Source organism: Hyperolius riggenbachi, chromosome 2 (genome assembly GCF_040937935.1).
Source record: "Hyperolius riggenbachi isolate aHypRig1 chromosome 2, aHypRig1.pri, whole genome shotgun sequence".
NCBI classification, from domain to species: Eukaryota; Metazoa; Chordata; class Amphibia; order Anura; family Hyperoliidae; genus Hyperolius; species Hyperolius riggenbachi.
The window spans coordinates 138,827,104-138,842,742 of NC_090647.1; the positions used below are offsets into that span (position 1 = coordinate 138,827,104).

The 15,639-nt window shown below is 44.4% G+C and overlaps 1 protein-coding gene across 1 annotated transcript in view; it reads left to right on the forward strand.

Annotated features, from left to right (window-relative positions):
* The first annotated feature begins 4,211 nt into the window (after positions 1 to 4,211).
* Positions 4,212 to 15,639, forward strand: part of LOC137544099 (retinol dehydrogenase 7-like) — a 56,667-nt gene continuing 45,239 nt past the window's right edge. The window contains exon 1 of the mRNA XM_068265162.1: positions 4,212 to 4,443. The gene's annotated coding sequence lies outside the window, so the exon portion shown is untranslated. The remainder of the gene's footprint in view (positions 4,444 to 15,639) is intronic.

Sequence of the window (15,639 nt, forward strand, 5' to 3'; positions counted from 1 at the left end):
CATCAATCACCCCCTATCACCACCTGTCACTGTTACCCATCAGATCAGACCCTAATCTGCCCCTTGCGGGCACCCAATCACCCGCCTACACGCTCAGATTGCCCTCAGACCCCCCTTATCAATTCGCCAGTGCAATATTTACATCTGTTTTTCCCTGTAATAACCCACTGATCACCTGTCAATCACCCATCAATCACCCCCTGTCACTGCCACCCATCAATCACCCCCTGTCACTGCCACCCATCAATCAGCCCCTAACCTGCCCCTTGCGGGCAATCTGATCACCCACCCACACCAATAGATCGCTCGCAGATCCGACGTCAGATCACCTCCCAAGTGCAGTGTTTACATCTGTTCTCTACCCTAAACACCCACTAATTACCCATCAATCACCCCCTGTCACTGCTACCTATAAGATTAGACCCTTATCTGCCCCTAGGGAAATCAATCACCCGCCCACACCCTCAGAACGCCCTCAGACCCCAGCCCTGATCACCTCGCCAGTGCATTGCTTGCATCGATTCCCCCCTCTAATCACACCTTGAGACACCCATCAATCACCTCCTGTCACCCTCTAGCACACCCACCCATCAGATCAGGCCCTAATTTGCCCCGTGTGGGCTCCTGATCACTCGGCCAAACCCTCAGATCCCCCTCAGACCCCCTTCCGATCACCTTCCCAGTGCATTGATTGCATCTATTTTCCCCTCCAACCACCCCCTGAGACACCCATCAATCACCTCCTGTCACCCCCCTAGCACTCCTATCCATCAGATCAGGCCCAATACAACCTGTCATCTAAAAAGGCCACCCTGCTTATGACCGGTTCCACAAAATTCGCCCCCTCATAGACCACCTGTCATCAAAATTTGCAGATGCTTATACCACTGAACAGTCATTTTGAGACATTTGGTTTCCAGACTACTCACGGTTTTGGGCCCGTAAAATGCCAGGGCGGTATAGGAACCCCACAAGTGACCCCATTTTAGAAAAGAAGACACCCCAAGGTATTCTGTTAGGTGTATGAAAAGTTCAAAGAAGATTTTATTTTTTGTCAAAAGTTAGCGGAAATTGATTTTTATTGGGTTTTTTTCACAAAGTGTCATTTTTCACTAACTTGTGACAAAAAATAAAATCTTCTATGAACTCGCCATACACCTAACGGAATACCTTGGGGTGTCTTCTTTCTAAAATGGGGTCACTTGTGGGGTTCCTATACTGCCCTGGCATTTTAGGGGCCCTAAACCGTGAGGAGTAGTCTAGAAAACAAATGCCTCAAAATGACCTGTGAATAGGACGTTGGGCCCATTAGCGCACCTAGGCTGCAAAAAAGTGTCACACATGTGGTACCGCCGTACTCAGGAAAAGTAGTATAATGTGTTTTTCGGGTGTATTTTTACACATACCCATGCTGGGTGGGAGAAATCTCTCTGTAAATGGACAATTGTGTGTAAAAAAATCAAACAATTGTCATTTACAGAGATATTTCTCCCACCCAGCATGGGTATGTGTAAAAATACACCCCAAAACACATTATACTACTTCTCCTGAGTACGACGGTACCACATGTGGCACATTTTTACACCCTAAGTACGCTAAGGGGCCCAGAGTCCAATGAGTACCTTTAGGATTTCACAGGTCATTTTGCGGCATTTGATTTCCAGACTACGGTTTAGGGCCCCTAAAATGCCAGGGCAGTATAGGAACCCCACAAATGACCCCATTTTAGAAAGAAGACACCCTTTTTAGAAAGTGACACTTTGTGAAAAAAAAACAATATAAATCAATTTCCGCTAACTTGTGACAAAAAATAAAATCTTCTATGAACTCACCATATTCCTAACGGAATACCTTGGGGTGTCTTCTTTCTAAAATGGGGTCATTTGTGGGGTTCCTATACTGCCCTGGCATTTTAGGGGCCCTAAACCGTGAGGAGTAGTCTTGAAACCAAATGTCGCAAAATGACCTGTGAAATCCTAAAGGTACTCATTGGACTTTGGGCCCCTTAGCGCAATTAGAGTGCAAAAAAGTGCCACACATGTGGTATTGCCGTACTCAGGAGAAGTAGTATAATGTGTTTTGGGGTGTATTTTTACACATACCCATGCTAAGTGGGAGAAAGATCTCTGTAAATGGACAATTGTGTGTAAAAATGTTTTAAAAATTGTCATTTACAGAGATATTTCTCCCACCCACACATGGGCCGAGTACGGCGATACCCCATGTGTGGCACTTTTTTGCAGCCTAACTGCGCTAAGGGGTCCAAAGTCCAATAAGCAACTTTAGGCTTTACAGGGGTGCTTACAATTTAGCACCCCCTAAAATGCCAGGACAGTAAACACACCCCACAAATGACCCCATTTTGGAAAGTAGACACTTCAAGGTATTCAGAGAGGGGCATGGTGAATCCGTTGCAAATTTCATTTTTTTTTGTCGCAAGTTAGAAGAAATGGAAACTTTTTTTTTTGTCACAAAGTGTCATTGTGACAAAAAATAATATCTTCTATGAACTCACCATGCCTCTCAGTGAATACTTTGGGATGTCTTCTTTCCAAAATGGGGTCATTTGGGGGGTATTTATACTATCCTGGAATGTTAGCCCCTCATGAAACATGACAGGGGGTCAGAAAAGGCAGAGATGCCGGAAAATGGGAAAATTTACTTTTTGCACCATAGTTTGTAAACGCTATAACTTTTACCCAAACCAATAAATATAGTCTGAATGGGGTTTTTTTAATCAAAAACAGGTTTGTCCACATTTTTCGCGCTGCATGTATACAGAAATTTTACTTTATTTGAAAAATGTCAGCACAGAAAGTTAAAAAAATAATTTTCTTGCCAAAATTCATGTCTTTTTTGATGAATATAATAAAAAGTAAAAATCGCAGCAGCAATCAAATAGCACCAAAAGAAAGCTTTATTAGTGACAAGAAAAGGAGCCAAAATTCATTTAGGTGGTAGGTTGTATGAGTGAGCAATAAACCGTGAAAGCTGCAGTGGTCTGAATGGAAAAAAGTGCCTGGTCCTTAAGGGGGGTAAAGCCCACGGTCCTCAAGTGGTTAAGTATAGTAACCTCCTCTATTCTCTATATTCTGTACCCTAGTCATTTCTGAGTTCTCTGTACTACCACTTCTTTTTTTGATCTCTGGTGTTTTGTAGTATTCAGTGTTCCACGTTGATTTATGTTTTGTAGTAGGGTTTGATGCATATCCTGTGGTATGATTGGTGCTGGGAAATGTTGTAACCTGTGTTATAATCCATGGCAATAGGGTTATACATGTTCCCAGGGCTGGCCTTAGGTTTCGCAGCGCCCTGAGCGAAACCTGATTTTTGTGCCCCCCCTTCATCCTCTTCCCACGTGTGCGCACACACACCTACAAAATGCACACACACACAGACCCATATGTAATTCACCTTTTCTCCTGAGATATCTCCTAGTACAATGGTTCCCAACCTTTTTGACATCGTGACACATCACGCCAAATGCTCAGATCTCCAAGACACCTCACATATGTATAATAGAAAAAAATACTATTAATAACCACGAATGGATGGAAAGAGTGCATGATCCTGAATACACTTAAAAATGAAGGCTAGAAACTTTCAGGAATATTTAGAATGCTAGCACAGCACCGACAATTTGCACCACGCATTATAGCCGCTGTGCGCCCACCCAAATAATGCCCTCAGACTCAGTATAGGTAGGTAGCCAGGTATAGGTGCCCCCAGTATAGGATCTCATGTGGAGGTGCCCTCAATATAAGTTGCCAAGCATAGGTGCTCCTAGTAAAGGAAGTCAGTTGTAGGTCTCCTTCCATAGGTAGCCAGGCGTAGGTGCCGCCAGTATAGGTAGACAGATGTTGCTGCCCTCAGTAAAGGTAGCCAGCTATATGTGCCCCCAGTATAGGAAATCAGGTGTAGGTGCCCTCAGTATAGGTAGCCAGCTATAGGCGCCACCTTGGAAGCTGGCGCCCTGAGCGACCACTCCGGTCGCTCAGGTCAAAGGCCGGCTATGCATGTTCTGTAATGTTCATATTACTGATACTGTTTTTGGTGTCCTGTCATTTTCATTGGGGGCAACATATGTTTTTGGGATCAGCGTGCGTGGAAAGTGGTGTGATTAGAGGTGGGGAATTCAGGGTTTGGGCATAGTGCCAGGGCCGGATTTCCGCACAGGCCACCTAGGCCGGTTCCTAGGGCGGAAACCTGCCGACAGGAGAGCTGGGGCGGCTGTCGCACAGTGACTGTACACCAGGCAGCACGTCAGCTGTCTCTGCTGCGCGCTGTTCCCAGTCTCTGCTAAGATCTGCATGGAGGAAATCGCCCTTCCCCTCCTTTCCTCTTCACTCTGACACTGAGGGAGGAGGAGGGGCTGAGCAGAGAAGCCAAGCTGGGAGATTCAGATTCAAGAAGAAGGGCGGCTACTCTCAGCACAGCATACAGGTATCTGTGTGTGGTGGCAGCGCTGTGAGAGGGAAGGGAGGGAGGAGAAGTGTCTGCAGAACAGAAAGCATTTTGCAGACTAGAATCACGCTGTGCCTGTCTGATCGTGTGCAATGAGTGACCAACTGGTATCCCTCTCTCTCCCCCTCCCCCTCCTTTTTCCTTCCCGGGAGCCTGTGACTCCCGAAGCTACTAAAACAAGGCTGCCTGGTGCTCCCCTCCATCCCCCTGCTTCCATCACTTCTCTTTATGCAGCCCTGTCACTGCTTTCATCATTTTAATCAGGTAGAATTGTTTCCCTTCTCCTCTTTCCACAGTCATTTGTCTTTGCATGCCCTAGCACAGCTATTCACACTGCGTACGTTAAAAAAGGGCGCCGGGAAAAAAGGGCGCAGGGTTTTAAACGATAAGCATGAATAACGTTTAAAAATAAATTGTGCTATATTTCGTTTAAAAATAATGTTTCATAAAGTTATAAATCATTAAATAATGTGTATGAAATCGGCAATTGTAAAAAAGTTAATCTTCCCTGTTTAAAAAGTGAAATTTATAATAACGTTTTATAAAACATTAATAAGAATGTTACTAAAGCTATACCTAACCCAACTCTCACACAGAACCCTCCCTGTACCTACCCCTAACCCCTAGACCCCCCTGGTGGTGCCTAAACCTAACCATCCCCCTGGAGGTGCCTAACCCTAAAACCCCCCTGGTGGTGCCTAAACCTAAGACCCCCCCTGGTGGTGCCTAAACCTAAGACCCCCCCTGGTGGTGCCTAAACCTAAGACCCCCCCTGGTGGTGCCTAAACCTAAGACCCCCCCCTGTGATAAGCATTAATAATGTTTTAAAAAAAATATTGTGCTGTTTTTCGTTTAAAAATAATGTTTTAAAAAAATATTGTACTGTTTTCCGTTTAAAAATAATGTTTTAAAAATTATAAATCATTAAATAATGTGTAATCATGAGAAGCAGTTATAAACATTAAAAGTCTCCGGGCGCCGCTTTTAAAACGTTATTTTTCTCCGCCGCCCTTTTTTCCTGTTGGGCGCCCATTAAACGATATTTATTATGGGAGTGAATGGCGGCGCCCTTTTAGTCCTTCTGAATTGATTCCTTTCAGAAAGGAACCGATCGCTTTGGAACATTGGGTAGAAATCTATAATTGTATGGCCAACTTTACTCTAACCTGATACTTAATTTTAAACCTTTTCCCATAATGCTATTCTCAAATTCCTAGCCTCAACCTAAATTGCCAAAAGGCCTAGCTTTTAATCTTTCCTAAGCCCCTTTTTTTTTTCTAAGTACCTAAACCTAATAACCTGATCTATTAGTAGTTCTAACCTATCCTTACCACGTTGTTGTCATGGGGCGGCTGGAGGTAATGGGCCTTGGGCGGTAAAAAGTACAAATCCGGCCCTGCATAGTGCATTGTCAGGATTCCTAATATCATTTTCCGATTAATTGAACTGTGTATGATCAAATAAAAATAAACCTAATATTTTCTTTCCCTTAGGTACAGAAGACAAAGACTTTGTGATGTATAATTATTATAGGTTAATATAGGTGTATTGATTAGTAAGATATATGATTGTCCTTTAATATTAAGAAGTGTATAACCTATTGCAATATAGAAATGTAATGAATCAGGCATTATACATAGTATTCTGACTGGGAGACAAGGACAATCTGACTAATATTTAACACAAAACCTTGTCTTACAAACAATTGCCAAACAAGAGAAATTTAAGTAAAAATGGAAGAGACGTCTCAGAGGCAGATATATTTGCTGGGTAGATGAACCTCTGTATACAATCCCTAAAGCCTCATCTACACGGGCAGATGAGGCTGCGATCCGGCGGCCCGATTAGCCGCCGGATCGCCTCTTCCGCGTCCCCGCTCGCCGCGCGTGCGCCGCATTCGATTCCCCGCTCGTCCCCGCCGGCGCCGCTTATCTTCCGCTCGATTCCCTGCCATTGTCCCCTCGCGGGGAGCGAGCAGGGAATCGGCGGTGGGGAGATCCGTCCTGTTGGATCTTATCAATCGAGCCGCATCAGAGTCGCATCAGCGGCTCGATTGATAAGGAACATCGCGGCCGCATCTACGCGTGTAGATGCGGCTTTAGGCTTGTATATTTTAGAGATTAACTATTGTTTCAGACCAAGACACTTGGTAGCATAGCAAACAAGGTGTGAACACATGCATCCCAGATCTAAGGACAAAGTACAGATAAACAATTATGCCAACTCAGAATGTAACATTAACCTCCTTGCCGGTTTAATTCCCGCCGGCAAGGAGGCAGCGCAGAACTTTTTCTTTTCTTTTTTTCTCAAATCATGTAGCGAGCCCAGGGCTTGCTACATGATAGCCGCTAAGCGGCGGCATCCCCCCACCCACTCCAATCAGAACGGGATTTCCTGCAGGGCTTCCCCGGTCACCATGGCGATGGGGCGGGATGACGTCACCGACGTCATGGATGTTGGGACGTCACAGGGAATCCCGATCCACCCCTCAGCGCTGCCTGGCACTGATTGGCCAGGCTGCGCAGGGGTCTGGGGCGGGGGGGCGGGTAGCGTCGGACCGGCGATGAGCGGCGGCGATCGAATGTTACAAGCAGCTAGCAAAGTGCTAGCTGCATGTAACAAAAAAAAAATTATGCAAATTGGCCCAGCGGGGCCTGAGAAATCCTCCTGCGCAGGTTACCCCGAGCTGAGCTCGGGATAACCGGCAAGGAGGTTAATACAATATTACTTACTTATATGTATGCCTTATAAGTAGAAATTTAAATGTATCATACAAAGTGAGTAATACAGCTATTTTATGATCAAGTCTTATATATTAGTTACCATCAATTATGTTTTTATCAGGAGTTAATACATGTTAAATGAGTTAAATGGCAGTAATAATATGAAAATGTATACGTATTAACATCAAAATCCTTTGAATGAATATATCCAGAATGGTATGGAAATATTCTATATTTACCCTTGTTGCATTCTAGACAATTATATTAATGGTTAGAAATATAAAACTCTGCTAACATTCACAGTGTGTTATAATGAGAGGTCCATGGTAATTTTAAATATATCACTATAAATTTTTGGATAAAATCGGATGTAGCTTGATATGGGGGAAGCGATCACTATATACTCCATAATAAAGCATAACCAGTGATCCAATCCAGATCAGCTATCCATAAGGGAATTTATATCATTGATTAATTCATTGTGGGCTATAATTACTAAGAACATAATCGAAATACCCCTAGTGTCAAATATCCATATAACAGCAATACATGATTAATGAGCTTAGAGTGCCATCTACTGGTCATGGATCTCTACAGGTTTTAAAAAAAACTCATGTGCATAAACACTCCCACTGGTCACTAATAGGCTGAAAGATTTGATCTTTTGGGCAGAATTATAGATAATGGTGGGTATATAGACAGCAAGGGACAGCTCATAGGGATCATCAGATCAGAACATCACAGGTCATCATAGAGGATCCATACCATCTGAATGATCACGCCCAAAGGAACACGCCCAGAAAGACTCCATATTTGGTAATTATAAAAAGGGTTTTTTTTTTTATTTATGGATATTATTATTCACAGCACAAATATCTGAACATTTGATTTAATGACAAATGTTTTTCTTATTTTATAGTCATTTATAGCCAAGGGGAGTGAGTTCTTTCAGTGCACAGAAAGTTTTCACTCCGTATCGTTGATAAAACCCATTCACAGTGGGTATATTTTTCTTTAGATAAATGCAATCAATAGTTCTGTGATCGCTCGCTGTAAATTCCATAACTTGTTTTTGATAAAAGCTAGACTTTAAGCTTCCTCCTATAAGCCCTTTATATTTTGGTATTTTGCTGTGTCATGAACAGGACCACACCTAATTCAGTTTCTGCTAATTTATTGTTGCTAAAATAGCTCGGATTAGTCCCAATTTAGTTTTTACTAGCAAATGTTATCATAGACAGAGGTAAAATTCCTGTCATTTTTTTGAATGCATATCAATTGTGGGACAACGCCCAGTCGTTATATCCACGGAGTCATCATAAATCTGTCATAATTAAATGGGATAGCTGGCAGCCGCCATTTTGCTTTTGATAGTGACATTTTGTTTTTGATAGATGCCATCTTGTTTCTAGTAGCGGCCATTTTGTTTTTGAATAAATAGACTATTTTTGATTCAGCCATTTTGTCTCCATAAATCCTGTGGTAAATTGATTGATTGACACGCCCGGTGGCCATATTTGATGAGTCATAGGCTAGCTATGCACTGTAGTTGAATTAACTGCTAAATGGTTTAGCCTTATATGTTTTTGGTGAATGCATATGATAACACTTTGATTGTTTCATTGAAGTTATATTATCCAGCTCATTATAAGAATAACTTTACGAGTTTTTGTTTTGAATCAAAAGTGCAATTCTATATTGTTTTGATATATTGTAATATTTATTTGATATTAAATTTATATTTTTACAAATTGGTTTACATTTGCATGTTTAAACCACTACTGTGAGAAACCCATGAAAAACGAACTCACAGTTGGGCGTATGTTTGAATTTGAAGCTCCTCCGATTTTTTCAGGAGCTTTACATTTTTTATTTTATATTTTCAATAGCGATTTGTACAATCGTTCACAAAACACCCGACAGCATGTAATTAGGGGTTGGGGTCAGTGTGTGGGACACTATGGCCTCAATTCACTAAGCTTTATCAAACACTTTATCAAACATTTGATAATTTACCTCATGGGTAAAATCTAATTTTAAATTCACAAAGGTGTTATAGATATATTGAATGTTTTATCAATAAAGCATTCAATAAATATATAACACCTTGAATTCAAAATTAGATTTTACCCATGAGGTAAATTATCAAACGTTTGATAAAGTGTTTGATAAAGCTTAGTGAATTGAGGCCAATGTATGATTAGGGGTAGATCAGTGAGTTTGTGGGCATAGCAGCACTTTACAGATTAACAAACACAGACACAGAACATTTATATCACACTTTTCTCCTGGCAGACTCAAAGCGCCAGAGCTGCAGCCACAAAGACGCGCTCTATAGGCAGTAGCAGTGTTAGGGAATCTTGCCCAAGGTCTCCTACTGAATAGATGCTAGTTTACTGAACAGGCAGAGCTGAGATTCAAACCCTGGTCTCCTGTGTCAAAGGCAGAGCCCTTAACCATGGCACTATCCAGCCACTACTACAGATTACACAGTAATGTCACTGGCGGTCCTCCGTGTCACAGACTGTCCTCCTTCAGAACTACCTTAATTCTTCATAATATCCCTTAGAGACAGGGTCGGACTGAGACACTAAGGGCCCACCAGGAAAGTTTCAGCCTGGGGCCCACTCCCCCCCTTCCCCCCAAGTTGGGCTCACATACCCATGTACTCTAGAAATTGTTTGCAAATGTCAATGCTTTCTAATTAATTTGGTAGGACATAAGACTATGGTAGGAAATAGATTGTGAGCTCAGTCTATAACAGACTATAACAGCGTGCCGCAGCAAAGAAATGGGAGTGGCCATGCACTGGAACAAGGGCGTGGCAATTATGGGTCACGTATCTTCCGTCTCCATGTCACGTATCTTGTCTGTCTGTCACGTATCTTCCGTCTCCAATGCCGCTCACTGTACTTCCGCTAATCAGGAAGTACAGTGAGAGGCATTGGAGATGGAAGACAAGTGATGCACAGTGACGCAGATCCCCGGAGCATGGAACTCAGGAGAAGTAAGTAGTTCCCTGCCCAGCCTCTGTCATTGTTCAAAATTCTGGAGGGCGGAGTGCGGAAAGGGGGGCCCCAGGTGAGTGAGGGGGGAATTGTGCCTCCTTCCTGCTTCTGTGTGCTCAAGTCCCCCTTTCCTGAGCAGCTACCCCCTCCTCTCCTGCTGCTCTGTGCAGTTAAAGTTTAAAGTTAAAGGGGCCGGGCCTACCGGGAAAATTCCCGTGTTCCTGGTGGCCCAGTCCGAGCCTGCTTAGAGATTGTTATCATGAAATGGACACACATATTTTTGCCATGACCCATCGCGGGGAGGGGGGTGGGGGGCGGGTGGGTATGATGTAGGTCACAAATTATGTACCGCTTTGGGCCACAAAAACCTTAGCAGAGCCCCCTGCCACATATCCATGATACTGCAGATTTGCAAATACTACAGCAGATTGGTAAAACTGCAAGTAAAAGAGGTCATGAGATGCAGGGGCTGATGGTCAGGAACCCTTAGTTGTCATGCACTGTATGGTCCTGCAAACTTTTTCCTCTGTACCACAATTTACCATTCAACCAATTACTGGTCTGAGTCATGCTTATGCACTTTGAGTCCTATGTGAGAAAAACACTTTATATATGTTGTTCGTTGTTGTTTGATCTATGGATGAATTTGAATTGCTGGTCCTCTGTAAAATCACATGATCCCTGTATGTGTGCCTAGCCTTGTGCACTGTTGTATAACCATGTGCTACCTCTCTGTCTGACATCCCTGGTTAACATTGTATATATCCCTATTTATTGTCCATCGCTGTGTAATATGCTGGTGATTTATAAATTCAATTAATAATAATAATGAATGTGGATGAATAGAAGGTTAGAGAGAAAATTAAAAGGATTGCTTATAAGGACTTAGAACAGCAGGGGACCACGGCTACATTAAAAATTATAAGGAGTGCAATAAAAATTGTAAAAAAGAAAATAGGCTGGCAATGATTGAAGCTGAAAATCACTAGGCATATCAAATCAAATCCACAGAAGTTTTACAGGTACCGGTATGTCATCACAAAAAAATAAAATAAATAAGGTTGAATGGTTAAAGAAACCTGTAACAAGAAAAAGTTCCCCTGGGGGGGTACTCACCTCAGGTGGGGGAAGCCTTTGGATCCTTTCGAGGCTTCCCCGTCTTTCTGTGTCCCACGGCGGTGGCGAAAAAGCTCCTGGAACAGCGGGAATGTAAATAGTTACCTTACCGGCTCCAGCGCAGTATTGGCTCTCCACTCGGAGATAGGCGGAAATAGCCGATCGCTGTCGGGCCGCTCTACTGCACAATTGCAAGTCTCTTGCGCCTGCGTAGTAGAGCGGACCCGACGAAGATCGGCTATTTCCACCTATCTCCGTGCTGAGAGCCGCAACAGCGCTGCCGCTGGAGCCAGGGAAGGTAAATAAATGTAGCTTGTCAGGCTTGTCGAGCCAGGATTGCGGGAGACTTCTGGGGAGCCAGCGCTGGATTGCCTGCAGCTACAGGGGAGGGGGAAGCCTCATTGGGACCCTGAGGCTTCCCCCTCCCGAGGTGAGTACCCCCCAGGGGAACTTTTTTTGTTACAGAGTCTCTTTAAGACTCCTAAAAGATGAGGTAGGAAACTTCATAGTAGACAACTTAAGTAAAGCTAATGAATGATTACTTTGATTCTGTCTTCACAAGGGAAACATCTTTGTTGCATATTACAAATGCAGAAGCATCCCAGTCTTCTGATTTAAGGGAATCATTATTATTTATTATATATATAGCACCAACATCTTGCTGAGCATTGAATTAAGTTCAGGTTAATGTGGCTAGTGTACTGGTTAAAGAGTAACTGTTAGCCCAAAAAATCTAATTTAAATCTCTATTGCAATGTGTTAAATAGTTTGTAAGGGAGCCAAAAAGGCAAAGCTGAAGTTAAAAAGCAATATAATTTTTTTACTGTGCGGCTATCATTTAGCCTTTTCTCCAAGCTCCTAAGGAGGACGCAAAGCCGCATAACAGATACTGCAGAGTGCCCATGTCTGCCCGACCCCCCTCTCCCCCCCAGGACCAGGTGCCGATGTCTGCCCGACCCTCTCTTCCCCCCCCCCCCCCCCAGGACCAGGTGCCGATGTCTGTCCGCTCCCCCCCCAACCCGCCCCCCCCCAAGAGCCGATGTCTGTCCGACCCCTCAGGACCAGGTGCCGATATCTTCTCACCCCAAACAGCTGACCCGGAGAGAGAGCGGGAGCGGAGTACATCTACACACTTCCAGCGCCGCCACCGCAGAGCAGCCGCCGCCATGCATCTCTCTCCTGCTCGTGATTCTCTCACATGTGACTCGGCGGCGGCTGCTCTGCGGTGGCGGCGCTGGAAGTGTGTAGATGTACTCCGCTCCCGCTCTCTCTCCGTGTCAGCTGTTTGGGGTGAGACCGGGGGGGGTCGGACAGACATCGGCTCTTGGGGGGGGGGGGGGAGCGGACAGACATCGGCACCTGGTCCTGGGGGGGAGAGGGGGTCGGGCAGACATCGGCACCTGGTCCTGGGGGGGAGAGGGGGGTCGGGCAGACATGGGCATGCTCTGCATGCTCTGCAGTATCTGTTATGCGGCTTTGCGTCCTCCTTAGGAGCTTGGAGAAAAGGCTGAATGATAGCCACACAGTAAAAAAATTAGATTGCTTTTTAACTTCAGCATTGCCTTTTTGGCTCCCTTACAAACTATTTAACACATTGCAATAGAGATTTAAATTTGATTTTTTGGGCTAACACAGTTACTCTTTAAAGCGGAATGAAACCCAGCATTTCTTCTTTGCTCTAATATATTATTTACAGCATATTATATGCAACCAGCATTTTTTTTACTAGAACAGCATTCAAAGCGTTACACACAGGACTTCGAAGTTCAGTGCAGAGAAATCTGGACGCATCCGAAGTTGTAGATAATGTTATCTTGTGTTTAATTGTATCAAGTGAGGAATGTAAATAAACACTTCTCCTACACTGCCGGGTCCCCTGAACAAAGTCAGACAATTTAGAAAGCATTTCTGCTTGTTAGAACATGAATAAAGCAGTTATAAATAAAATGCAAAGTCAGCTTTCAGAGCGAAAAAAATTATACTTTGGGAACGTATAATTTCTAAATGAATACTAATACTTATGCACAAAAGCAAATATGATAACCGCATGGCATATAAAAAGTAGAAAAACATGTTTTTATTGAATATTATGTCAGGGTTTTATACTGATTTAAGGACTCTGCCTTTGAATCCTGGCTAGGGTCAGTACCTATTCAGTAAGGGTCCTTAGGCAAGACTCCCTAACACTGCAGGGTGGCCTCTTGAAGTAGTCCTTGTGGCTGCAGCTCTTGAGCTTTGAGTCCGGCAGGCGTAAAGCGCTATACAAATGTCTGGATTACTATTGATAAACTCCTTTATCGTATATTTTTTCAAAGCAGGTGGTTTTGGTGCATGGAGCTCACCGCCGAGTGCTGAAACCAGGCACCCCATAGCAGCAATGTTATGCTGGGTGGGGAGCATAAGGGTAATTCAGGGCCCTGGCAGCTGCTCTCCCCATAGTATTTAGTGCCGCCAGGGAGTTTTGCAGTAGCAGGGAGAGCCGCCTGTAATGATCCGCTCAGCTGTCTGCACAGGTAGACAGCTGTTTGACCATTCTTAAGGTCTGAGTGCTGCAGGTCTCTGGAAAAGAGACCTGTCTTCACTTTGCAAGTTTCAGAGTTGCTCTGCTGGTGGGAAATTTGCATACACTTGTCATGTAAATTGCCTAGCTGCCTCCTTTGATGGCTTGCAGTATAAATGCCTTGTGCTCCCAGAATTCCTTGCTGGTCATAGAGGTTTGTCCTGCTGAACTCACCTGGAGTGTCAGCCATTGCTATCTTAGTATAGTTAAATCTTGGGGAGTGCTCCTTGCATTCCTATTTAGTGCAGTCAGTTTGTGTATATTTGTACTGCCTATTCTGTCTTGTCTTGTCTGTGCGATTGCAGGGTCACCAGGGGTTGGCGATGGTGAATCGTTCTGTCTTGAACTTAGATCGCACTTGCCCTAACGTTAGAGGCGGTGGATCTTTCTAGTCCATATCTTGGAGTATAACCTCCGCTGCGGTTGCTACTGGTTACTCCTTCTGTCTTGGGATTGTCTTGTCACCAGCGGCGGTCGACAGGAAATCATTGTGTCTGTTGGGATCACGCTCGCCCTGGCGGTAGTGGCGGTGGATCCTTCTGTGCTCTGTCTGGGAGTGTGGGTCAGGGCTGCGGTTGCTGCTGGCTGCTCCTTCTGTCTGTCTTGTCTGATACGAATGCTTGCTGTAGGCTTGGTGAGGTAACCGTTTAGCAAGCGTTCGCGTTCTCTATTTCGTGTTTGTGTTTCTTTGGTTAGTTATGGTGGCACGCTTATCACTGGGCGCCTAACGCGCGGTGATCATGCTTAAACGCGTTCGCTGTTGCGAATGAGTGCGGTGTTCGCATTTAGCTAGCGTTTGTTATTTTCCTTAAACGTTCTGATCATTGTTTATTGCTGTGTCTTTCTTGCTACACTTGTGTTCTGTCTTACTCGATCTTGTGTCACTATTGACAATCGCCACTCTTGCGATTGCGTTCCCACTTCGTTTCTGCTGTTGTGTGTTCACCGTCGCTGGGTGGTGACTAGATTGGTGGACACACATACATTCTGTCCCTGTGCTCATTCTCTCTCTTTAAGGGCTATCTTGCCCTGTGTTGCTTCCTTCCGTACAATTTCCATCTGGCATCTGTGGCAGCGCAGAGGGTTTATTCCTCTGCACTCCACAGCTCCATCTGCCAGTGGGAATTCCACCTCTACTGGTGCTTTGCACCAAAAGCTGGGTTCTATCATTTCACACGCTTGTGGAGGACTTCCGCAGTCGCTGACCACGGAGATAATTCCACAATCGTTACACCGCCATTCGACTCTCCCGGCGCCTAACTCACTGGCAACACAACAATGCGTACACTCTTTTGCGACTCTTTTAAGTGGGTTAGTCCCAATACGCACGCATACATTAGAGGAAACAATTAGATTTTACCAAACACATAATTGGAGAACCTCACTCCCAAACAGTTCTCTGCTGCTTTATAAAGCCTGCAGGCTGCTTATAAGCCAATGAAAAGTGCACACATAATACACCTAGCTTGCAGTGATAATCAAGCAAAAGCTGAGCAAGTCAGCCAATTAGTAGGAGAGGGCTTCAGTTGCATATAGACAATGGCTATATGACCAGCAGGGGGCACCAGCGTGCAGGATATTCCCTCTCATCTGCCCCCCTCCTAACTAAACTGCATGGGATACTACAATAATTAAAAACAATGGTGCATGAGCCAGCCTGGGGCCCCGGGAACTCTCACTGCCCGGGGCCCCAGAACCAGCATCCAACACCATATGTGAGCGCAGCCAAAACCTTGGAGCTGCCACATCCAAGGCCTGTCTCCTACTG